Source organism: Hesperophylax consimilis, unplaced genomic scaffold (genome assembly GCF_061612785.1).
Source record: "Hesperophylax consimilis isolate HC1 unplaced genomic scaffold, BYU_Hcon_1.0 scaffold_37, whole genome shotgun sequence".
In the NCBI taxonomy this organism is placed as follows: Eukaryota; Metazoa; Arthropoda; class Insecta; order Trichoptera; family Limnephilidae; genus Hesperophylax; species Hesperophylax consimilis.
The window spans coordinates 1,339,243-1,365,080 of NW_028301267.1; the positions used below are offsets into that span (position 1 = coordinate 1,339,243).

The following is a 25,838-nucleotide window of genomic DNA, read 5'->3' on the forward strand; positions in this document are numbered from 1 at the left end:
GATGTTGTATTTCTTCAATGGGGGCGTCTTTCACACTGATCACTATCTACCGACCGGGGTCGAGGATCATCACTGCGGATTTTTATAACGAATTTGCGCAACTTTTAGGGCGGGTAAATGCCCTACCGGGTGCTCTCATTATAACCGGGGACTTTAATATCAGAATAGATAGGAAAACTGAAGTTAACACAACAAAATTTCTCGATGTCTTAGAGTGCTACGGATGTAGGCAATGGGTAGATATTCCGACTCATGACGCAGGCGGAATACTTGATATTTTTATATCTAGGAATACTGACCCACCGCTAATAACCGAAGTAATAGACGTGGGTCTCTCAGATCACAGGCTTGTGCGTACCGAGGTAGACTTTAATCCTTCCAAACCTGTCTACAAAACGAAGACGACCAGAGCGTGGCGAAAGTTTGACTTTGCCCTCTTTGAGGAAGAGCTGAAGACTTCCATCCTTGCAAAATACGACATAAATAGTAATGTAAATTCGACATCTGGCCTAGTAGAAGTCTATAATGATATTTTAACTACACTAATAAACAAACATGCCCCCTTTTCGACCAAAACCTGTGCTGTTCGCAAGTCTGATTCCTGGTTTGACGCAGAATGCCGGGAAAAGAAGAGGGCTATGCGCCGACTTGAGAGGACATACAGGAGCGGAAAACTAGCCAGCCAAAGGGAAGCGTGGGTTGGTGTGCAAACTGAATATAGGGAAACAATTCGGAGAAAAAGAGCCGATTACTGGATCACAAAGATTGAGAGTGAAGATTCGGACCCCCAGCGACTTTGGAATTCGCTTAAAACTGTCAGAGGTGAGTTTGAAAACTCAACCACGGCAGCGCTCAGTCCGAAAGATTTTTCCGACTTTTTCCAAGAAAAAATCGACAATATTCGGGCCACAACAGCATCTGCACCTCCACCTACGTTCACCACCTACAACGGCGAATCCTTTATTAAGTTCACGCACACTACATCGGAAGAAGTCACCAAAATTGTGTCCAGTTCACTAAACAAACAATGTGCTTTAGACCCAATCCCAACGTGGCTTCTGAAAAAGTGTCTGAAACATATAGTATCATTCCTTGTTTACTTATATAACAAAACTTTTGACTTGGGCGAGGTACCCCAACTGCTTAAGAAGGCCCTTGTCTCACCAATTCTAAAGAAACCCCAACTAGATTCTGAGGATTTAAGTAATTATCGTCCTGTGTCAAATCTACCGTTCATCTCAAAAATCCTAGAAAAAATTGTGATTAGGCAGATAACCGCCCATCTGGCGAAAAATGAACTGCTGTCAAAGTACCAATCAGCTTATAGGAGGTACCATTCTACAGAGACTGGATTACTGCGCGTGTTGTCAGATTTGATGCTTGCAAATGAGTCAGGTAAGCTAGCTTTGCTATCACTATTAGATCTGAGTGCAGCATTTGACACCATCGACCACAATTTCCTGATCGACAGACTGGAAAAAACTTTTGGACTGGGTGGTGAAATTATTAAGTGGATAAAGTCATACCTCTGTGGCCGAACCCAATCTGTACAAGCGGGCGGTAAAAACTCTCCCTACGTGACCCTGACTTCTGGAGTCCCCCAGGGTTCAGTCTTGGGGCCCCTACTTTTTATTCTTTTCATCAACGATGTTGCCAAAATTATAGATTCATTCGGACTTCTTTCCCATTGCTATGCTGACGATCAGCAAATCTATTTCTACTGTGCACCGAATGAGAAAGACAAATTAAAATATATTACTGTTAAATGCATTGGTGCCATAACAGCGTGGATGTCTTCGAACAAACTTAGACTAAATCCATCCAAAACAGAATTTCTCTGGACAGCAACAAAAAAGCGCCAGTCAATGTTAGACAAAACTCCTCTCATTACTTCGGGCTGCAACATCATCCCTAAAAATGGCATTAAACTCCTAGGTGTTCATCTAGATGAAGATCTCTCACTCAAAGCCCAAATTAACAAAACAGTAAGCGCAGGTTTCTTTCACCTGCGTCAAATCAAATCTATAAAAAGAAATATTCCGGCTAGCGCCACAAAGATGTTAGTAAACTCCTACGTTGTATCACGACTTGACTATTGCAATGGCATATACGCAAGTCTCCCTAAAATATACACTGACAGACTTCAGTCTGTTTTCAATGCTGCAGCAAGGCTGATAACTGGTGTTCCCAAATATTCCCACATCTCACAACATTTGCGGAACCTTCATTGGCTTAAGTGCCCTGAGAGAATCCAATTCAAACTCTGCTGGATGGTTTTTAAAGCCGTACATGATATGGCGCCACCCTACTTGTCGGAACTCTGCATTCCAAACGATGTTAATGTTAGGCAAGCAACGCTTCGATCAGCATCTTCAACAGCCATAGGTAGACTTTCAGTACCTATGCGCAATCACAATACCAATTTTGGAGACCGAGCTTTTGCAGTAGCAGGCCCAACAGCTTGGAACAAACTCCCTTCATATTTGCGAAAGATCGACAGCTCATCTGAGTTCAGAGCAAAACTAAAGACTCACCTTTTCAACTTGTCGTATCCAGAATGATGACCTTTTTTATTGTTTTATTCATCAGTAGTATTTCATTGCTCAGTCCAGGAGATTTTCTATTCGACTTTTCTTTCACCGTTATTAACCGTTTATTACGCGTAAACAATTTTTTTTAAATATTTTATAACTGACACCACGCGCAGAAATCATAACAATCGGTATTTGTAAATATAAATTAAATATGTATGTTAGTCGTAAATCTCTAGTTTAAGCCGTAGTTGTAAGTCGTTTTGTAGCGGTATTGTGTAAAAATGCCCACTTGGTCATAAAAATATGTATAGCGTCATTAGTTAAAAGTCTTAGTTGTAAATCACTCGACATTAGTCTTAGTTATAAGTCTCTCTCTATCTATGAAACTTAGTTATAAACCAAAAGTAATTAAGTCTAAGTGATCAACGCATAAATTAAGTTGTTAAGCGCCCTTGAGGTGATTTTCTCACGAAAACGGCGCTATATAAATAATCCAATCATTATTATTATTATTACAATTAGACACACTTCCAACTATCAATGCTCCACCAAAAGAAATTTGTCGGTATGATAAAGCTGATTATGATTTAATAAACCAACACCTGTCTAAAACAGACTGGTCTTTTACTCACGATAATGCTGACGTTGACGAAGCAATTTATACTTTTTATGACATTTTAAATAACACCATTAACCAGTTTGTCCCCAAACGTTTCATCAAAAAGAAAAAATTTCCCAACTGGTACTCACCTCCCCTAATCAAAATCATAAATGAGAAACAAAGACTACACAAAAAATGGAAATCAAATAATAATCCAGTTGATTACATAGAGTTCTCTATCAAACGAATACAACAAAAACACTTACAGAAACATTGTTACACCCAATATATAAATTCAGTTGAGTCTAGTATTCCAACTAACAATAAAAATCTCTGGAATTACGCTAAGAACAAAAATAGGACAAATGGCATACCACAAATCATGAACCTAAAAGACGAGTCAGGCACCGGTGCTCATCAAGTGTGCCAACTGTTCTGTAAACACTTCCAATCTACTTACGTAAGCGATGAGGGCACGGATGATCCCAGTAATATAGATAATTCTACCTGCGTTAATAATAATAACCCGATCGGGGACGTACAAATAAGCAACTCATTGGTCAATAAATACTTGAATGAATTGGATGTTACAAAGGGTGCGGGTAGTGATGGTATCTCGCCATTTTTTATCTCAAAATGTGCCAAAAATCTTGCATTTCCTTTAACTAACTTATTTAACATGTCTTTAAAAAAAGGAATATTTCCTACAAAATTCAAAGAAGCCATTATAATCCCCATCCATAAAACTGGTTCAAAAAGTAACATTGCAAACTATCGCCCAATCTCAATACTCACAGTATTTAGTAAACTCTTTGAGCGTATTGTGTACGATCAAATTTATATAACTATTGTCCGCAGCATACAAAATCAACAACATGGTTTTTTACAAAAAAGGTCAGTAATAACAAACTTAGTCAACTTTACTGAATACTTAACAAGCAATATGGATAATGGACACCAAGTAGATGTTATCTACACAGATTATTCGAAAGCTTTCGATAAAGTTAACCACTCTATCCTCATTAAAAAATTACACCAATTAGGAATCCATGGCGACTTACTTAGATGGCTAACTTCATATCTGCAGAAAAGACTACAGTGCGTATCAGTTGAGGGAACTAAGTCTAGTTTCTTAACTGTGCCCTCTGGCGTACCGCAGGGTTCCCATCTGGGACCATTACTGTTTAATGTATATATATTTGATATTTATAAATGTTTTTTACATGCTAACTACCTTGCATATGCAGATGACAAAAAAATATACTTAGTAATCAAATCTATCAATGACTGCATAAAACTTCAAGAAGACCTAAATCGTCTTTTTGCATACTGTAAATTAAACAAATTAATCATAAACATTTCTAAGTGCAACAAATTATCTTTTACGCGCAACAAAAATAAAATTTATTTTAATTATAACTTTCATGATACACATATCAATGAAATAGAATCAATCCGTGACCTTGGGGTAGTACTGGATGTAAAACTAAATTTTATCAAACACATTAACGAAGTAATCAACAAAGCCAATAAAATGTTGGGATTTATAATTCGTATATCTAAACCTTTTCGCAATATTAAAACCATGTATTCCCTTTACACCACGTATATCCGCCCCCACTTAGAATACTGCACACTAATTTGGGCACCGTTCTACCAATGCCATATTGACAGAATCGAAAGTGTGCAAAACAAATTTTTTAAACACATAAATTATAAATTTAATTTACTCTTTGCAAATAACACCGAATCCTTAAAATTTCACAACTTTACTCCACTTCAAACACGTAGATTAATATCTGATCAAATATTTTTATACAAAATTCTGAATAACGGCCTGGACTCTCCTGAACTCGTAAATTATTTAAGAATTCACATACCTACAAGGCCAACCAGACAAAACCATTTTTTTCATTTGCCCGCGTGCAGAACCAACCTTAGAAAAAATTCTCCGATCCCCCGTATATGCGCGCAATATAACACGCAATTTAATAATATCGATATTCTTAATAATACTCTTGTGAAATACCGAAACGAAGTCAAGCGCACGACCACAAATATTAATTAAATCAATGTACAGTTATAGAAAAGGTACAACATGAGCGTCTCCTGTCCCCATCCCATCTCCCTCTGCCTCTTGCCCTTTCCTATTCCTTCTTCCTTCTAATATATTTAAATGATTTTTATTTTTTTTGTTAATTTCATTTTCATTTTCAGTTAATGGTTATAACCAATTACAATCTTGTATTATATCACATTAACCAACATTAGCATAAGAAACTATTTTGGCTTACCTCATATGTAACCTCTTGTATAACTAATCCTGTAAAAAAATGCTGTTTGTTTCTTACAATAAATAAATAAATCACAGTTGGGGGTCCAATACTTTCGTATGACCACTTTGATAAAACTATTCATCCAGGCAGAGCGTGCTGGTGATTGGAACCTTAATTTTTACACTGTCCATAAGATGCTCCCTTTTTTCCACGCAGCTGGACATTTTTTGTATGCTAAGAGCGCGCACCTCTATCTTCAGGATATGATGGCTCTATAAGATCGGATGGATAAAAGTGAAAACTACATGTATCACATGAATCACAAAAGGATCCTTCACCATTTGCCGGTCTGACAAGTTTTGGTCTGGGTTGTGGTCAGACCTAACAATTGAGTAGAAGCTGATGCGATCCTTGAAAACCTACGGTGGGTTGACCCAAGGAAGAGGAATCTCCGAAAGTGTTCTGGCAAGGTGGACAACAGGAATGGTGTTTATGTTCAACATTTGTGAAGAACTGGAAAGTTTTTGCAGCTTATCATGTCATACTGGAGAGCAGCATGTAGACATGAGACCTTCTCGAATCATCCGAGATAATAGTGATGTGGAAAAACTAAAAAACTGGTATGCTCTCCACCCTCCATTTCCCAAAACTGACAGTTTAATTTCTATCAGTAGTGGTTTACTGGCAGGTCCTGAAATTAATTGCCACACAGCCCAGAGAGTTGGAACGGAAGGAGTAATGAAAATTGTGGGGAAAATGTACGAAAAGGTAGTAATAAAACGGAAAAATAAAGTTACCACGCTGGCATCGATCACCTCAACCGTTAAACTGCCGGACAAAAACAGAAGAGTGGCTGTGGATCCGCTCACAATTTTTCAGCGACTGTGTATTGCAAAGAAATCTGAACAGGATTTACAGGATGACTTCAAGTATGAGTTGGCCCCGTTCCCGATGTCTCTGTTCAATGAACAAGGGATGCGCAAGGGCACAAAATCTACTCTGTACTCTGCCTTCACTCCTCTTTCCAGCCACACGCCGATAGATGCCAGCACTCACGTCATTTTGGATGTTGGCTACCTCTTGCACAAGGTCGTATGGCAGCGGAAAAGCACGGTTCGAGCACTTTTGGCGCGTTATACCACCTACGTCCGAAACCACTTGGGAAGAACGTCTCCATCGTTTTTGACGGCTACCCCGAAGATGCTACCAAAAAAAACCACCAAAACAGCGGAACGACTCCGGCGCTACGCAGCTCATTCCAGCTACGAATTGACTTTCGATGAATCCACAGTAATTCAAATTGCTCAAGAGCATGTTTTGGGTAATGAAAACAATAAGAGACGTCTTATAACTCTTCTCTGTGACGCCTTTCAGAACACTGAAAGAAATGTTTGGGTACTATTTACAAAATTTTCAGTAATTATCTACTAAACAGTTTAGTTGCTGTGGTGACTGCCGAACTTTTAGCTACTGTTTGCTAAACAGCAGTTTATTTATGACAGCTTAACGATTCAGACATTCTAGCTAAACTAATCGGTTGAGACAGCTTTCTGTGTTTAGTTGTGTTACCTAAACTGTATTTATGACAGCTTAACGATTCAGATATTCTAGCTGAACTAATCGGTTGAGACAGCTTTGTGTTTAGTTGTGTTACCTAAACTGTATTTATGACAGCTAACGATTCAGATATTCTAGCTAAATTAATCGGTTGAGACAGCTTTGTGTTTAGTTGTGTTACCTAAACTGTATTTTTGACAGCTAACGATTCAGATATTCTAGCTAAACTAATCGGTTGAGACAGCTTTCTGTGTTTAGTTGTGTTACCTAAACTAAAAAATATATACCTAAACCATTTTGTAGTGTTTGGTTAGAAAAACATAACTGTTTAGATGTAGTAACCTTATTATTTAGTTAATATTCCGAAATGGTTAGGTTGATTAACTAAACTTCGGTTGGAATAGCCCTACCGATATAGGTGTTTTAGCTCTCTACTGCTAGCTAGCTTTAGGTACTGTAGCTTAGCTTTTTGGTTAGATTATCTGTATTAAATAGGAAGTGCAGCTTTGCAGTTTAGCTGAAAACAATACAGGGTGTAAATGTAACCACCATCAACTCCAAGAATTGATTCAGAATCATGGGTTAAATACTATGAGTTGCAGGTAGTTTATTACAACCCTTTTGAGAGATAAAACCTAAATAAATAAATATTATGTTTTGTAAGACTAGAATGTACTTATTAAAAACCTCATTCACATAAAATTTATTTTGTTAAGAATCGTCTCTCAAAATATTATTTCCAGTTACCAGCAAAGCCTCAAAAAAGAAAACACGTTTGATCATACACACATTTATATTATCATTTTTTATAATAATTTTTTCTTAAATATAGTAAAAGTTGTTTGTGTCCTGATTTGGCACATTCTTTTCGGCGCTGCCTGTATGTGTCTTTGTGCTTTTCTACGACAGTATTGAATGTTAAAATTTCTCTGTTTATCAGAAAAATGAAAAACTTTGTTACATGTTGTGAAGTATTTTTATTTTATTTCACTAATATGACAAAAACAAGAAACACAAATAAATTTATAAGCACAAAACACATTTTAAATGTAAACCAAGTCTGCGACCGAATCTTTATCTGGTTTAAATATTCATTTGAGTCGCTAATATTGTTCTAAATGATTAAATATTTCAATTTGAGGTTTTAGTCATAAATTTATTCAAAAAATAATATGAATACAGCATTCATGAGCACGAAACACATTTTAAGTGTGTAACCAAGTCTGCGAATGAATTTTGAACCTCACTTAGCACGTTGAAGTTAATATGAGGAAATATACTCATCTCATGAAACATTAAAATGCAGTATTTTTTAATATCCGGCATAGATACTGCTGTTTTTTTTAAATTTTCAAATAAATTTTGATTAATTCCCGGTTTTAGAGATACTGAAGCTAATTCATTTTTCAGGGTCAAAGGCGAAGGTAATGCAAAAATTTTAGATAAGAATCGATAACATTTTGGTCCTCCCTTATATACAGCAAATGCAAAAATTAATCCGCGCGACTATATCTTCGACCATTTTTTTGACCGGGCTAAGCTTTGATTGTGATAAAATGAATTTAGAGAGTGAAATGAATTAAAGAGAATCTTCCAAGCAGGTTCTATTTCTGTAACGAGTTGCCATAGAGAGGCGTTTCTTTAAATAACAATTTTTACGCTGGACATACCGCAGCTTCCGCTTGGTACCTAAAATCTCCAAACGCATTTTCTTCTTCCTGGGAGAAAGAGCTGCGGTTGACCCAATGTAACCTTATATGCTCTTCCTTTTACCTGGAAAACACACAATATTTCAAGCTAATTATTACATTATTCAAAAAAAAGGAAAAAAAATAATGATTGTAAAACAAAAAACTATAAATATTCTTACGCAGGGAAGAAACGTTTTTCCGTGTGGCTGAATTACTGCCGCCGATGTCTGAAAAAAAAATTATCTTAGTGGAAAGGAAGAAACGATCAGCATATTGGATGATCAAAATTTTGAATATCGTCGGCTTAGAGTGTAAACCTGCTAACGGCCAAATAGGTAACTTTACAGGAGAGACAAAAAACGTTCTTAAAAAAAAAATAATTAATTTTAAGAAACGGTTCTAATACAGTATTGTGTATTTTTTTATTCTTTATAATATAAATCAAAAGAAGAGTTAATAAATTCAGTATTTATTTAATAATTAACACATATGTGATATAACAGGTTTTCGTAGTGCAGTAACATTATTAATAAAGGATTTGGCAGTTTTTCACTCTTCAAACTACTTAATTTTTTTTTTTTATTAAAAGTAATGTTTCTAAATACAACGTTTTGTTAATATAGATTAGGAACACCTTTTTCGGTCTCAATATTATAATATTGATAGATTCTATAACTTTGGAAAATTATCACGTAATTTAATTCTAAAACTAAATGCTCTACTATAATAGCTTCTCTTAAAAACAAAATTTCTCTCTTATCAAAAAAATATTGAACTCTTTATATTTTACTCTCTAACATAAAGTAACAGTTACACGTTGAAAGTTTGTAACCTGAATATTTCTAAAATAAAATCAAAATAAATCACATTACACACCAGTCAGTCTCAATTATTACTAATACGAGTAGTGACTAGTCATGAAGTAAATTATCATAATAATAACGATAGTCTTCAGGTAAAATGCTTTTTAAATATTGCAAGTCTTCAAACTTCCTTTTCGTAATTTTTATTTTTGTTTGAAAGTGATTTCTAAGGAAATCAAAAGGCTATGCAATTGAAGTCGGTGATTTTCTTTGCGGTAGTATTTTCCATACATCAGTGAATCTCAATTTAAAAAATACGTCACCGTTTGGAGTGTACTGAAGAGCTCTAATATCAGTAACTTTAGCGTCATCTTTACCACGTCCAGGACGAATGCTTTTTAAAAAATTTACTTCATCAAAGCTTTTGAAAAAAGTATGGTTTAAGTAAGTTACATCATAAGGTCTAGGGTTTTTCCTTGCCGACCTGCAAATAGATATATACTCCGCAGGAACATTGATGTTTTTAATTTTTCGAAGAAAACTTCTTCGGAAAGGTTTTCACTTTGTGATGGCATTATTTATTTTAGTAAAAACACAAATAACTTTGTTTACATCACTTTATTTGTACACAATCAACATGTTTCGTGAACAATGTTCACTTCTTCAGGATCAAACGTATACGTATACGTTTGATCCTGAAGAAGTGTACATTGTTCATGAAGCATGTTGATTGTGTACAACTAAAGTGATGTAAACAAAGCTATTTGTCTTTTTATTAAAATTGATGTTTTAGTCCATCTGTGTGTGCCCAACTTCTAGAAACTTTTGTTTTATGATTATGTTGTGGTTTATAGCAGGCAATAGCAATGCATTAGACGTTACACAATTCATGTTTTGATACGTGCAACCATCGCTATAAACAATGATTTTATGTGGTTTTGCTTGTTCATTTTGTCGTAAAACCTTGTTCTCAATTAAACTGACCCATATACTTGCAAACTCTTTCGAATTTAAACCTTCTTCGGTTTCATTCCATAATTAGCAATTGCCATCTTTGTTCTTTAAATTGAGGCAAGATTGTGTATTTGGAGCTTTGTTCTATAGTATAAACTACTCTTTTTTTAACAATTATTTTACAAGCAATAATTGTTCGCCTGAAACACTCATCCACATTGAAAAATCTCCTGATAAAAGATACATGACGCCAACGGGACTCGAACCCGTGTCCCTTCGATTTCCGGTCGACAGCTCTGACTACTGAGCTATGGCGGCTTATCTCTTACCCGCGAAATTATTCAATATATACTAGTGTTTCATTCAACAATTACTGCTTGTTACATTTTTCACCTGAAAACAACCAACTTTATTTTTTATATGAGAAAGGCATTGTAAGTGCTAACACCGAATTATGTCATTATTTGTAAGAGCACGCGTGCTGTCATCGAAAACTCTATACAGAAAGGCGGTTAAGATGGACTTAGCAGCAGACTTTTGATGCAATGGATTTGGCAGTTTTACGCGTTTTTGTCAATTTAAAGCCAAAACTGACACTAGCTGTTTTTCCTAGCTTGTGTATTTTTTTTCTCTTTTGAATGGTATAATAAACGTAAAAACAGTCAAAATGGATTTAGCAGGTTTACACTTTAAGCCGACGATATTATTCCTTATCAAGTAACATAGAACAGATGTAATCTTACCTACCGTGATCCTTTTGACAGGAGGAACCAAACTGCTGGTACCCGGTAAGATATTAAGCTCTGGAATAAACATATTTATCGGGTTAACCAACGTCTGTGAACACATAGCATATTATTCCTTTTCAAGTAAAATAGAACAGATTTTTACCTCTGCAATTCTGCATGATCCTTTTGGAAGGATTTATATTTTCCATGATGTAATTATGGTCTTTGAAGACATCGCACCGTCCTGGCGAAACACAACTTCAATTAGCTTAACACTTTAGCTAACTCATTTTTTTCAGTGCGTGTTTCCGTTTAGCGACTGAATTACTGCAGCTGGGTCCCACAGGAACAGGAACACTGATGTCTGAAAACAAAATGATCTTAGTGGTCAAAGGAAAGAAAGAAAAGATCTGCATATTGGATAACAAGTAACATAGAAGAGATGTTTACCTTTATAATTTTAGATGATCTTTTTGGCAGAAGGAACCACACCGCTGAAACCCGGTAAGATGTTATCAAGCTCTGAAATAAACATATTTATCGGGTTAACCAAAGTTCGTGAACTAAAATATCATATTGCAAGTAATTATGGTCTTTTATGACATCACATAGTCCTGATGGAAAACGGATGGGGTCTAAAAATATATTCAATTCTTAGGTGAAATTAAGTTACACATTGCATGGAACACTGGAGACAAAGGGATATTCACACCTGTATTTTCGTCATAACGGGTGCGATACTGTCTTAAATCTGGATAACTTCCGATGCCGGGTAGATTTAAAGTGGCAGTGCAGAACTTGCAGAACTTGAAACGCAGCGATCCATTGGGCTTTTTGTTTTTAATAGAGAAATGGCAGCCGCTAACTAACGCATATCTCGCCATTATAGGGTAGGATACGTATTCGATTCTATCAATTCACCAGGCCCATTTACCCTGATATACTAATAATAATAATAATAATAATAATAATTGGATAATTTGTAGAGCGCCGTTTTTGTGAAAAATCACCTCAACTCCGTGTTTACTGTCTGTCACTACAGCCCTTCACACAACACGGCTTGATAACTTTATCCACTTTATCTTCAGACATTTTAAAAGAACAACAACACAAAACACGCAAATATCTGAACTGTCAAGATGGCGTCACATGCGGTGGCGGTGCGTACTAAGAACTGAAAACTGCGTCATCGCGGCTACACGACAAAAAGGCCGGTGTGTTTGGTTGTTTTAACTAAAGTTTTGTTATACTTTGCTCAAGTTTGTGCAATGCAACTAATTGTTATGTAAAAATATCAAATTTAGATATTCCAACATCAGTTTAGCTATTTGAACAAAAAAATTAACCAAACTAGATGTTTAGTTAAATTTAACTAAATACTTTGGGAAGTAACACATAAACTTAAGTTACTAAAGTGAAATAGGTTTAGTAAATTACTTTAGGTTAATTAACCAAACCGATTATTTTGTTTAGGTAAGTAAGCCTTTAGTGTGCTATTATTAAAGTTTAGTTGTAATAGCTCAAGCACATTTTACTAAACAACGACGGTATCTGCACATAAAGTAGTTTAGGTACTGTAGCTAAAGTTTAGGCGATGGTTACACAACTTCAATTAGCTTAACACTTTAGCTAACTCATTTTTTTCAGTGAAGGAGGGAGTAGAAGTGGCTGTTGCCGAAGAAGATGCTGATCGAGAGATCGTCATGATGGCGTTATCAAAAAGAGCAGATGCCGATCGGGTCGTCATAGTGGGAGAAGATGTCGACCTGCTCGTTCTTCTCAATGGTTTAGGCGCTGAAGAGACAAACGTCTATCTTCAGAAGAGCACGAAGAGTGAAGCTGGTTGCTGTCACTACTCTACGACCTCCTACAACAACCAGGAATCCCGACAATTACCAGGAACGGTACTATGTACCCACGCGTTTGCCGGGTGCGATACCACCTCAGCACCGTTTGGCCAAGGAAAGACCAAAATCAGCACACTTCTGAGCAAGAGTGAACCACTTGCTGAGCAAGTGGAAATCTTCCTTCGGCCAGACTCTACCCCACAAGCCGTGAGTGAAGCAGGCATCAAGTGCTTCGTGGCTCTATATGGGGGTGACATCGCGAGGGATACTTTGGATTTCCTGAGGTATAAGACGTTTGTCACTTCAACAAACATAAACCTCGCCCGTTTGCCACCGACGGAAGATGCTGCAGGCCACCATGCAGCAAGGTGCTACCTCCAAGTGCAGAAGTGGCGGGGAGTCAACTTGAATCCCACTGAATGGGGGTGGAAGCTGTCGCATGGATGGATCGCGATGGATCCCGCACCTCCTGCCCTTTTGCGAAAAATTTCGTGTAAATGCAATAAAGGATGCTCTGGGAGCTGCTCGTGTAGAAAGGCTGGGCTCCACTGCTCAGTCCTCTTGTAAGTCATGCATTGACGTCCCGGATGTGGAGCTGAAATGCTCGGACGATGAAGATGACCCGACTACAGACTGGGCGCCTCTCCCAGCTAAGATAAAAAAGAAAGACATGATTTGGCAACCAAGACACAATACCTACATGATTTATATTAGTTTTATTTTTTGTGTACATGTAATTTGTTCTTATAGTAGGTACCATGATGTTTGTAGAAGCATTTTGGTATTTAGGTATATAAAACAATGTTTGAAGATGACGTAATTCCCGATAGATGTAATATCTTTTCTTTTTTTCATCAAAAATCTGTTAACTGTTTGATAAATAAAACCATAAAAAGACGTGAGAACAGTTTATTTGCATTTCACCCAAAATCCACTTATGACTGTTTTTGGTTATCTGCCATTTTTGAGAGAATCGTTAAGTCTACAGATATTAATCTAGTTTCAAATGAAAGCTAATTAAATTTAGAACAACTTTATTTCCTATAATATTTGACGTGGGATGCGTATTTTAGAAGTTATTTTACAAAATAAGTGACCATTTCGAAAAAATTTCACTTTTTGGAAAAAATTGCCTATTTTTGAAGAACTGTATCTTGAAAACCAATGGCTTTATATAGCACCTTTCCTTTACTGAGATATTGAGCAAAAACTGAAAAAAATCCGAAAATTTCCTGGTTTTTTAGGTCCACCGCCGCTCGCACAGCACTTTCGAAGTTGCAAAATTTTTTTTTTAATACTGGTTTAGGTCCTAACAACATATAAAAAATTCAGAATGACTGGACCTTTTGCAAGCACAACCCCCTTTTCATGTTTAACTTGACTGGACTAATAATAGTCTTTGGCAACTTGGTGGTACATCTATGGCCCTCTTTTTTTATTTTCTACATTATTCTATTTGATTTAGTTTAAATTTACCGCTGATTAATTTATTAATAAATTAGTACAATAGCATCACATATTAACATTTTTCTGACCTTTTTACAAATTAATATTAATTTTACCGCATGTTACTACAATTTTGTTCGTTTTAACGTTAAAGCGTACTGACCCTTTTTACGGTTTATGGAAGTGGATTCTTTCATCCCCTTCCAGGCGGGGGGCATGGTTGCGCAAATACGCAATAGACATTAATTTATACATACATCTCATGCACACATACACACATACCTGCGACCAATGTACTGGGATAGTATTGTTGTCCTTTGTTCCTACCTTCCTTTCCATTCCTGCTAATTTATGTGCCCTTTGGTAATCTGTCAGTATGTTGCAATAACCCGAACCGCTCACAATAAAACCGCATCCGCGAGATTTCATCTCCCTTATCTTATTACCTAATTATCATCCGATATCGTGCAATCCGCTTCGTGTTAAGTGACATTGTTGTGAGGTGAAAAGACAAGAAGGAGCGATTGCCCTTTCCTAATGGTGAGTCCTTCCTTTATCCATACAAACAAATATTGTCTTATGTACAGTGGTCATTGCTCAATCATCCAAGGTCCTTCGACAATCATTTCTTACACTTTCATAAAAACAACTACATAACTTCTTACACACCAAATTGTGAAAAAACATAAATTAATCAATTAAAATTTATTTTCGCATGCCAGGATTTGAACCAGCCACCTTTGAATTGCTAGTCGAGAACCTTACCCCTCGACCACGGAGACATTTAAAAGAAATAGGTTACAAAAAGATTGAATTACCTATTTTGATTTGTGATCGAGATTTCTTCATACAGTTAGTTCAGATTTACACAACGCAAGCAATTCAAAACTTTAAACTAATCGGAAAACCCTTAACTGATTATAATTAAGTTTATTATCATTATACTAAACGCATCGCATTTCGGCGCGTTGATGGGTCACCTATTTATTTACCTGATTGACAATCCAATTTGTTCGTTCTGGATCCACTGTTGTTAATGATGACGAGCCCTGATGAATGGGGGTAATTAATTACCGGGAAATTAAATATACGCTCCCCCGCACCCCCTTACCGCCACCCCACGCCCGACTGGCCTGGGTGTGTTACATCTGGCACAGGGATAAAGAAAGATAAATCTTAAAAAATAAAGACATTTACAATGGAAAATAAGTCACCTTTAAATATTCTTAAATCACTCTCAAAAATGGCGACTAAATTGTGTTCGGTATATTGGAAAACGCATGATATTTTTATTTTTGTTTTTACCGCACAAAGGTCCCAACTTCTACCAAGCATCTGGAGCCAGTGAGACTATGGAATCCGTGATTGGGGTATATTGAGGTATGTGGGAGAGTACCTGGCTAGTCAGATCTGGTCGCCAAACACGCTTAAAGCCATATCGTCTCCATCTTCTATCTTTGTTGAACGTCACAGCGGTGCTGCCAAGGTCTGTTATCTATGTGAGGATATTGTGTCAGCGCTCTTTATTGGCAGCAGACACATGTCAGCGCTATATTAGCAGCGGACACATACCTGAACGGATGACGAACCTTGAGCTGGCACAGTTAGTGGACGGGGTAGTCTCTCTCGCTGCAGCAGCTGGTACAGTTCATTCGCTACCTAGGATTCTTGCAGCAGAGTCTCCATCTTCTGTCTTCGTCAAACGTCACAGCGGTGCTGCCACGGTTTGTTATCTATGTGAGTATGTTGTGTCACCGCTCTTTTTTTTTTTTTTAATGTTCTTTATTCAGTAAAGTTTATACTTTATTGGCAGCAGACACATGTCAGCGCTATATTGGCGGCAGACACATACCTGAACGGATGACGAACCTCGTGTTGGCACAGTTAGTCTAAATAACAAATGTAGATCCTAGGAAACAAATTGTACAGCGCCCTTGAGGTGACTTTTCACATAAACAGCGCTCTACAAATTATCCAATTATTATTATTATTTTAAGGAGTGTTTATCTTACACAAGGGCAATACTGAGAGTATCTTCCACTCTGAAACGTACCTCCATTAATTATCAAATACGAAAAACCTATTTTTTGTACACATCACGGGGTAGGATTTTTTTCAAGTGTTATTCCATCGGTCCGCGGCCCTCGGTTCTCCACCCCAGATAAACGGATTAGTTGTAGACAACCAATCACAATGGCTGGCAACGGCAAAACAACAATATAATAATATGGAGATCTTTTTTTTGTATTTCTTTGGCATTCACTATGTAACAATTTCTAGACATTTTTTGTTTTTAATGAGTTTTTATTATTCCCATTTGTTACGTATAATTTTTTTTTTAATAAAATTAGCGACCGGTTTCGACACGTCCGTGTCATTAACTAGCTATTTTAAAACTAAATTTTTAAGTGCAGAAATATGGGGTTTTATTTAGTTTGGTTCTTTGGTTTGAGGGATTTGAGGGAGGGGGAGTAATAAAAACTCATTAAAAACAAAAAATGTCTAGAAATTGTTACATAGTGAATGCCAAAGAAATACAAAAAATTGTAAACGCTAGTACAGCATACCAAGGCAAATATTATTTAAAACTTTTTTGCAAGTACAGAATTGTGTCTTTAAATATATATTTTAATCAAATGTGTGTTAAAAATAAAGTTTTTCCTAAATATATAAATATAAAATCTAAAAACAACAGTTCATCGGCTTCCAAATCGATTCTTTTTGCTAAGAAAATGTGGTTAAAGGAAGAAATAAAATCGTGGTTTCACATCAGAGACAACATACAAACCTTGTGGAAAGTTTTACATACTGAACTTGTGAACACTTTACACCCTATAGAATGGGATTTGTTCGACGATAAAGTAAGAAATTGTGCTAGTGAAGTTGCTTTCAAAAAGAAAATTACCTTACAAAAGAAACTAAAAAACCTTATTCTCGCCTCCAAAAAACTAGATGGATGTTTGAACCCCCTGCCTAATAAAATTCGTTTTTCTAATCATACATTTAATGAAAGAATAATAAATCTGTCTGATCATAAACTATCCGTCAAAGAAACGTGTTTATTATCCAAAGGACTTAACTACGAGTATAACATTCAAGATGACAAAGTTCATAACGTTGAAATACTTGCTGCTGACACGGATCAAGCCCTTTTCAAATGCGCAGATTCCATTAAACATAAATCTTCTGAACTCATCAAAAAACACCTTAAAAATAAAAATAATAATAACAATATTTCCTCCAAAAATACTGAAAAACAAACCTTAAACAACATCAAAAAAACCATAAAAGAAAATAATCTAACTCTAACCAAAGCCGACAAAGGAAATACCATAGTGATTTTGAACAAAATAGACTACGTTAATAAAGTAGAAGATTTTTTAAAAATTGATAACTTTTCAACTCTTCCAAAAGACCCTACAAAGAAATTTCAAGAAGATGTCAAGAAGACAATCAAAAGCTGCCCTTTACTATGTGGTGAACCTAAATATAATCATCTAGTATTAACTAATCCACAGCCTCCTAAACTATATGGTTTAGCGAAAATTCACAAACCAAATATCCCCATTAGACCTGTTGTTCCTGCATATTCTAGCCCCAAATATAATATATGTTCTAAATTTGTATCTTTATTCAAATCTAATAATTTATTCAGATCACATCGTTCAATTAAAAACAGTTTTGAGTTAATAAATAAAATCAAAGACTTAGACATTGTCACGTCTGATGAGCGTCTGATGAGCGTCTGATGAGCATCTGATGAGCATGGACCCTTGTCAATCACCAGGGCTATTATGGGGCTAAGGCAAGGAAACATAATGTGTAAAAGCATTGAAGAACCTTGATCATGTTTGAAGGTGTTTGGAGAGTCCACCAGCGGTGAGCAGGACGACAGGTCTCCACGAAATCCGTATGAGTTAGCTCCGGGTAGAGATTTGTGGGAAGGAGTGCGCGAAGCCATCCTCAATTAATCAGCATCCATTGAACGTTTGACCGGACAATGATGGTTCTTCTTTGCGTCACCCCGACAGCATGCTTGGTAATCCAGAGTAGTCTCCAAGGCATTATTACTCTTCAAAACCACTCACAAATAAAACCATTTTTTATTCCAAATAACTGATTGTATATTTTAATCTCTTCAAAAAACAACACTCGAACAAATAACAGGCCGATCTCACACAGGAGTCAAAACGTTTGTTTTATGTTTGGTTACTGAACAACCACACTCGCGCAGGAGTCAAAACGTCCCTTTTATGTTTTGTAAATTACACAGAAAGTCTCCGAAGGATCGGTTCATGGTATCCGCGTGATCTTTTTTTAATAATTTTAATCTCCATCTTTTTCGCCTAACGCCACGCGCACCGCGGAATCGTCGTCTCACGTATTGTCCCCGCTCTACCTACCCGCGTTATTTTTGCTCGCCCGTCCCACCGATTGCAGGGCAGCCACCCGAAAAACTCTCAACAAAACAATAATCAGGCACTACCGTGGCAATCCAAACTTGCACAATTCTTTGACGTTACAACATACCTAGCAACAGTAAATTAGTGTCCTTTGACGTTGTTAATCTTTTCCCAAGCATTCCCACTAATGAATGTAAAAACCTAATTGTAAACATTTTAAATAATTCCCATTTAGATCGAACCATTGTGAAGGAAATGTCCACTTTCTTAGAAATTTGTACCAATCAAAACTACTTCACCTTTAATGATAAATTATATAAGCAGCATAATGGTCTCCCAATGGGAAATCCCGCTTCTCCATTGTTTGCTGAAATATTAATGGATTCCTTTGAAAACAAACTTTTCGAATGTGGACTTTCCCTTTTAGCTAATGTATTTGTTTGGTATAGATACGAGTATGTTGATGACATTTTTGTAATTTGGACAGGTAGCAACAGACAATTAGACAATTTTCTCACTTTTATTAATAACATTCACCAAAATATAAAATTTACACTGGAACATAACGATAATAACAATTTAAATTTTTTAGACTTAAACATCAGCTTAGATAATAATAGGTGTGTTTTTAACATCTATAGAAAACCTACACACACTGACTGTGTTATACTTTCTACTTCAATTCATCCTTTGTCCCATAAACTCGCCTCCTTCAACTCAATGATACATCGAGCCATTAATGTCCCTTTAAATATGGAGAATTTCAATAATGAAATTAACATTATAAAACAAATAGCTCTAAACAACGGATATAAACCTGACACAATTAATCGTTTAGTTAATAAGAAACAAACCAAAATATTTTCTAAAAAGTACATTTATAGTGGAGATAATAACACTCAATCTAGTAAAAATCTAATATATAAAAAACTTCTTTATACAGGCGACTTATCCAACCTTTTCTATGCGTCATTAATTTGTATCACTTCGTTCACACGCGGGGCTATTTATTATCAATCTAATTTATGACTTTAAACAATAATCACGCATGGATTTTAAAATTTGTTTTAAAAAATACGTCGCTTATGTCTTGAATTATCTTTTCAAGTATAAATAAACAATCCGAACATCAATGGGGCTTGATAAAAATTCGAAGTATATATTCATAATGTAACTGATATGGTATGCCCGGGCGGCCATGTTTATTTCAAGGTTAACGATACACATGATTATAAACATGCCGGAGTAGAGCTCTTCAACTGTGGTGCGATGTAAGTGGTTGATTTATGGGTGCGATGTCGCGTTTGACTGGATACATGAAATATTGACACACTTAAAAAGGTTCATATAATAAAAAATAACTACACTTAAATTTACAAAAATAATGAAATAATTTTTCTGTTATTATGTCACCGTAAATATGTATCACTCAATATATTTTTTTATCGTGATTTTGAAACAGTTCTCAACGCATAACGGCAGAATCATGGCTTTCATGTATTTCAGCAGCTTCGCAATTATTATCGACGTCACTGTCACTAATTTCAAAATCTGAATCTATTTCTAAAGTAGCACCAAATATTTCTTCGTCATTAAGACCACGACCCGACATTTTGTATTTTGGCAATAAAAATACTTTCAAGAATTGATAAAAAGTCAAACTTGTACAACTTTACACTTGATTTTTCACTATAAAAAAGTTTTAACCACGTATCTTTATTTGAAAATAATCTAACACTGACGAAATTTTATATTTCTTCAATAGTTTGAATGAATGTATGTAACTGAACTTATTTTAAAATATGATAAATCAGATTTAATGTACACTGTAATTAAAATAGTTCATATCCACGAAAAAGCAAACAATAATTCGATAAAACAATGTAATCTACACGGCGAGCGTCTCTGTTTGAGAATCTTATAAAATGCGCCTGCGCAATAACGTGTGTAAAGACGCGGGAAGAATTCAAACTGATTCATTTTTCGCTCTGAGTTGGAAGATCCCTTCAAATCTTTGTATCGATGATAAGGATACGTATTATGGATAAATATCGTAAGATGTCAGTAGTGTAAAGATGTGAGATTTTTTAGGAGTATAAGTTTTACCGTGCTCAAGCATGTTTCATACCCATAACGCCGAAGAAACTTTGCGTCGCACAGATGTGCCACCCGCGTACAGGGCATGTACAGTGCGTCGCAGGCGTGCGTCTCCCGCAGAGAAAAGGTTAAAAATATCCCGCATGTTACCAGTTAATATTTCGACAGCTTTTTACACTAATTCTAAAATAAAAAACTTAATTAATAACAAGGATGTTTCAAATAAATTAGATAAAAATGGGATATACACTTTAGAGTGTAATGATTGTAACTCGCAGTATGTAGGTATGACTACAAGAAATTTCAAAACCAGAATTAGGGAACACGAACTATGTTTAAAAAATAATAATTTCTCCGAGTTCGCTAATCATTTGATAGAGACAGGCCATAGCTTCAACCGGGATAAAACTAAGTTTAAACATTCTAACATTAATAAATATTTTAATTTGTGCGCATTAGAAACATTAGAAATCAACAAAAAAATTAATTCAAGCATTAATATAGTAAATAAAATAATAGCACCTTGCAAATCACCTCTATTGACAATGTTCCCCGTTATGTTGACTCCTCCCTCCGTTTCCCTCTCAACCCCCTCCCCCTCCCTCAAATCCCTCAAACCAAAGAACCAAACTAAATAAAACCCCATATTTCTGCACTTAAAAATTTAGTTTTAAAATAGCTAGTTAATGACACGGACGTGTCGAAACCGGTCGCTAATTTTATTAAAAAAAAATTATACGTAACAAATGTACATTGTGAATAATAAAAACTCATTAATATGGAGATCGTTAAAACGATCATATCGACCCATACATATTGAATAATGTTCTCATTTTAATATAAAACTAATCAAACTGATTTAGAATGGTGAAAAGATGGCGATAATCAACAAACTCTACAAAGCAATATCAAGCACACTCGTCCATGAACAAAATATTAACTTTAATGAAAATATGTGATCGCCTACGGAGAGAATTGGCTATTTTAATCGATTTAGAGTGTTAGATGTTTTAATCGATTGAGATATATTTATTTTACAGTATATAAATTGACATTTATCGATATTTAAAAAAGAGTTCATTATAATTACACAACCCCTGTAAGCGACCAAAATTACATTGAAGAATATTATAATCATTGATGGAGGTAATCGTTTCGTTAATCTTGAGGTCATCGGCAAACAAGAGTAAGTTTACTCCTTCAAATATTTTTTTTATAATATCCTTGATAAATATTAAAAATAATAAAGGTCCCATGTGAGAACCCTGTGGAACTCCACTGGAAGCCTCAAATTGCTTAGAAATATCATCCAAATTTTAAAAATTATGGCGTAATAACAATCAAAGAATTAAAAAAAAAACGTATTGAGTTAAAGCGTCGTAGATTCATTCAGTCATGCTTTATTATGATAATTTTCGTTACGATCAAGGAGCGCTTAATATTTCATTTAATAAATTATATTTTTTGCACAGTAAATATGTTTAAGACGACCAATTGCAAGATTGCAAGAAAACTAATAGATCGACATAATATAAATAAATCTCTTGGAATTGTTGTGCCGATTTATTTTGATTTTATGGTCGAATGAATACATTCCAGCGATGATAAATTTGATCAATTACCTACATAAATTGGAGGATTTGACGTGGCCGCAAGGCAAGAGCATGTCGCATATAAATCGAATATTAAAGAAATAATGTTAAAACTTCGCTAATTTTAAAAGAACACTACATCACCTCAAAGACGCTTTACAGAGCTAGATAATGACTTAGTTAAAATGACCAAAGATAATTTACAAAAAAAATCGATTATTGACTGAATATCCAAATACGACATAATATAGAATTTCGGTATTACGGGCTAGCTCTGAAGGTTTTTAGTTTCGACCTATTCTGTGAAAAAGCCTGCTGTATCAAATTGCAAATATATGTTACGAATATCCGGCAAACTTTACTGAACACGAATAGTTACACACGGAACTGATTTTGGTTCGCAGTGAGTCAACATGTAACGTTTTAAAGATGACTTTTGTGAAAATGAATTATTGCAGTAGGGACATGAAAAAAGGTGTTTCTCTACCGTGGGTAGGCATGTGAATTTTAATATTTCCCTTTAAAAAACATGAATAATTACATTAGGAATACTGAAAAAGGTGTTTCCCCATTGTGGCGTAACATGTGTTTTTAAGTAATTCCTATGTGGAACATGAATATTTGCATTCGAGACAAGAAAAAGATTTTATTCCATTGTGGGTAAACAAGTGAATTTTTATGATATCCCTTCATATAGCATGAATAGTTGGAGTCAGGACATGTAAAAGGTTATTCCCCACCGTGGATAAACACGTGTTTTTTTTAAATCTTTCTTATAATTGCATGAATAGCTACAGTCGACACATGAAAAAAGTTTTTCACTACGATGTGAAAACAAGTGAATTTTAAGATTTCCTTTTGTATAGCAGGAAAAATTGCAGTCAGGACATAAAAAAGATTTTTCCCAACTGTGACTCAGAACATGGATTTTTAAATGCCATTTATACCACACGAATAGTTGTAGTTGGAACAATAAAAAAGTTTTTTTTTAATAAAAAGACAAATAACTTTGTTAGCATCAACTAATTTGTACAAATAAAGTGATGTAAACAAAGTTATTTGACTTTTTACTAAAATAAATAATTTCATCACAAAGTGAAAACCTTTCCGAAGAAGTTTTCTTCGAAAAATTAAAAAGTATTTTCTTTCATGTGAGTAAACATGTGACTTTTAAGTTTTATTTTTTTAAAGCAGGAATAGTTGCAGTCAGGACATGAAAAGGATTTTTCCCCACTGTGTTTCATCACATGAATTTTAAGATTCCCATTAGAAGAACACGAAAAGTTGCAGTGAAAACATGAAAAAGGTTTTTCTCCACTGTGGGTAAACATGTGACTTTTAAGATTTGATTTTGTATAGAAGGAATAGTTGCATTCAGGACATGAAAAAGGTTTTTCCCCACTGTGTGTCATCACATGAATTTTTAGATGCCCCTTAGCAGAACACAAAAAGTTGCAGTCAAGACATTAAAAAGGTTTTTCTTCACTGTGTCTAAGCACATGAATTTTTAGATGCCCCTTAGTAGAACACGAAAAGTTGCAGTTGGAACATGAAAAAGGTTTTTCTCCACTGTGGGTAAACATGTGAGTTTTAAGATGACCTTTTGTATGGAAGGAATAGTTGCATTCAGGACATGAAAAAGGTTTTTCCCCACTGTGTGTCATCACATGAATTTATAGATGCCCCTTAGCAGAACACAAAAAGTTGCAGTCAAGACATTAAAAAGGTTTTTCTTCACTGTGTCTAAGCACATGAATTTTTAGGTGCCCCTTAGTAGAACACGAAAAGTTGCAGTTGGAACATGAAAAAGGTTTTTCTCCACTGTGGGTAAACATGTGAGTTTTAAGATGGCCTTTTGTATAGAAGGAATAGTTGCATTCAGGACATGAAAAAGGTTTTTCCCCACTGTGTCTCATAACATGAATTTTTAGATACCCCTTAGTAGAGCACGAAAAGTTGCAGTTGGAACATGAAAAAGGTTTTTCTCCATTGTGGGTAAACATGTGACTTTTAAGATTTGATTTTGTATAGAAGGAATAGTTGCATTCAGGACAGGAAAAAGGTTTTTCCCCACTGTGTCTCTTAACATGAATTTTTAGATTCCCCTTAGTAGAACACGAAAAGTTGCAGTTGGAACATGCAAAAGGTTTTTCTCCACTGTGGGTAAACATGTGACTTTTAAGACTTGATTTTTTATAGAAGGAATAGTTGCATTCAGGACATGAAAAAGGCTTTCCCCCACTGTGGGTTAACATGTGAGTTTTAAGATTTGATTTTAAATAGAAGGAATAGTTGCATTCAGGACATGAAAAAGGTTTTTCCCCACTGTGTCTCATAACATGAATTTTTAGATACCCCTTAGTAGAGCACGAAAAGTTGCAGTTGGAACATGAAAAAGGTTTTTCTCCATTGTGGGTAAACATGTGACTTTTAAGATTTGATTTTGTATAGAAGGAATAGTTGCATTCAGGACAGGAAAAAGGTTTTTCCCCACTGTGTCTCTTAACATGAATTTTTAGATTCCTCTTAGTAGAACACGAAAAGTTGCAGTTGGAACATGCAAAAGGTTTTTCTCCACTGTGGGTAAACATGTGACTTTTAAGACTTGATTTTTTATAGAAGGAATAGTTGCATTCAGGACATGAAAAAGGCTTTCCCCCACTGTGGGTTAACATGTGAGTTTTAAGATTTGATTTTAAATAGAAGGAATAGTTGCATTCAGGACATGAAAAAGGTTTTTCCCCACTGTGTCTCCTAACATGAATTTTTAAATGCCCCTTGGTAGAACACGAAAAGTTGCAGTTGGAACATAAAAAAGGTTTTTCTCCATTGTGGGTAAACATGTGACTTTTAAGATTTCCTTTTGTATAGCAGGAATAGTTGCATTCAGGACATGAAAAAGGTTTTTCCCCGCTGTGGGTTAACATGTGAGTTTTAAGATTTGATTTTGTATAGAAGGAATAGTTGCATTCAGGACATGAAAAAGGTTTTTCCCCACTGTGGGTTACCATGTGAGTTTTAAGATTTGATTTTGTATAGAAGGAATAGTTGCATTCAGGACATGAAAAAGGTTTTTCCCCACTGTGTCTCCTAACATGAATTTTTAGATGCCCCTTGGTAGAACACGAAAAGTTGCAGTTGGAACATGAAAAAGGTTTTTCTCCATTGTGGGTAAACATGTGACTTTTAAGATTTCCTTTTGTATAGCAGGAATAGTTGCATTCAGGACATGAAAAAGGTTTTTCCCCACTGTGGGTTAACATGTGAGTTTTAAGATTTGATTTTGTATAGAAGGAATAGTTGCATTCA

The 25,838-nt window shown here is 35.5% G+C and overlaps 1 long non-coding RNA gene across 2 annotated transcripts; it reads right to left on the reverse strand.

The window, feature by feature from the left end:
- Positions 1-11,159: 11,159 nt before the first annotated feature.
- Positions 11,160-18,412, reverse strand: LOC149409071 (uncharacterized). Of its 2 annotated transcripts, none has more exons than XR_016305288.1 (4): positions 18,278-18,412; positions 11,595-11,666; positions 11,308-11,508; positions 11,160-11,219 (listed from the first exon to the last, which is right to left on the reverse strand). It is a non-coding gene; the product is annotated as an uncharacterized LOC149409071 (long non-coding RNA). The 2 variants fall into 2 exon arrangements; XR_016305287.1 differs by lacking the exon at positions 18,278-18,412 and adding an exon at positions 11,857-12,170.
- Positions 18,413-25,838: the final 7,426 nt, after the last annotated feature.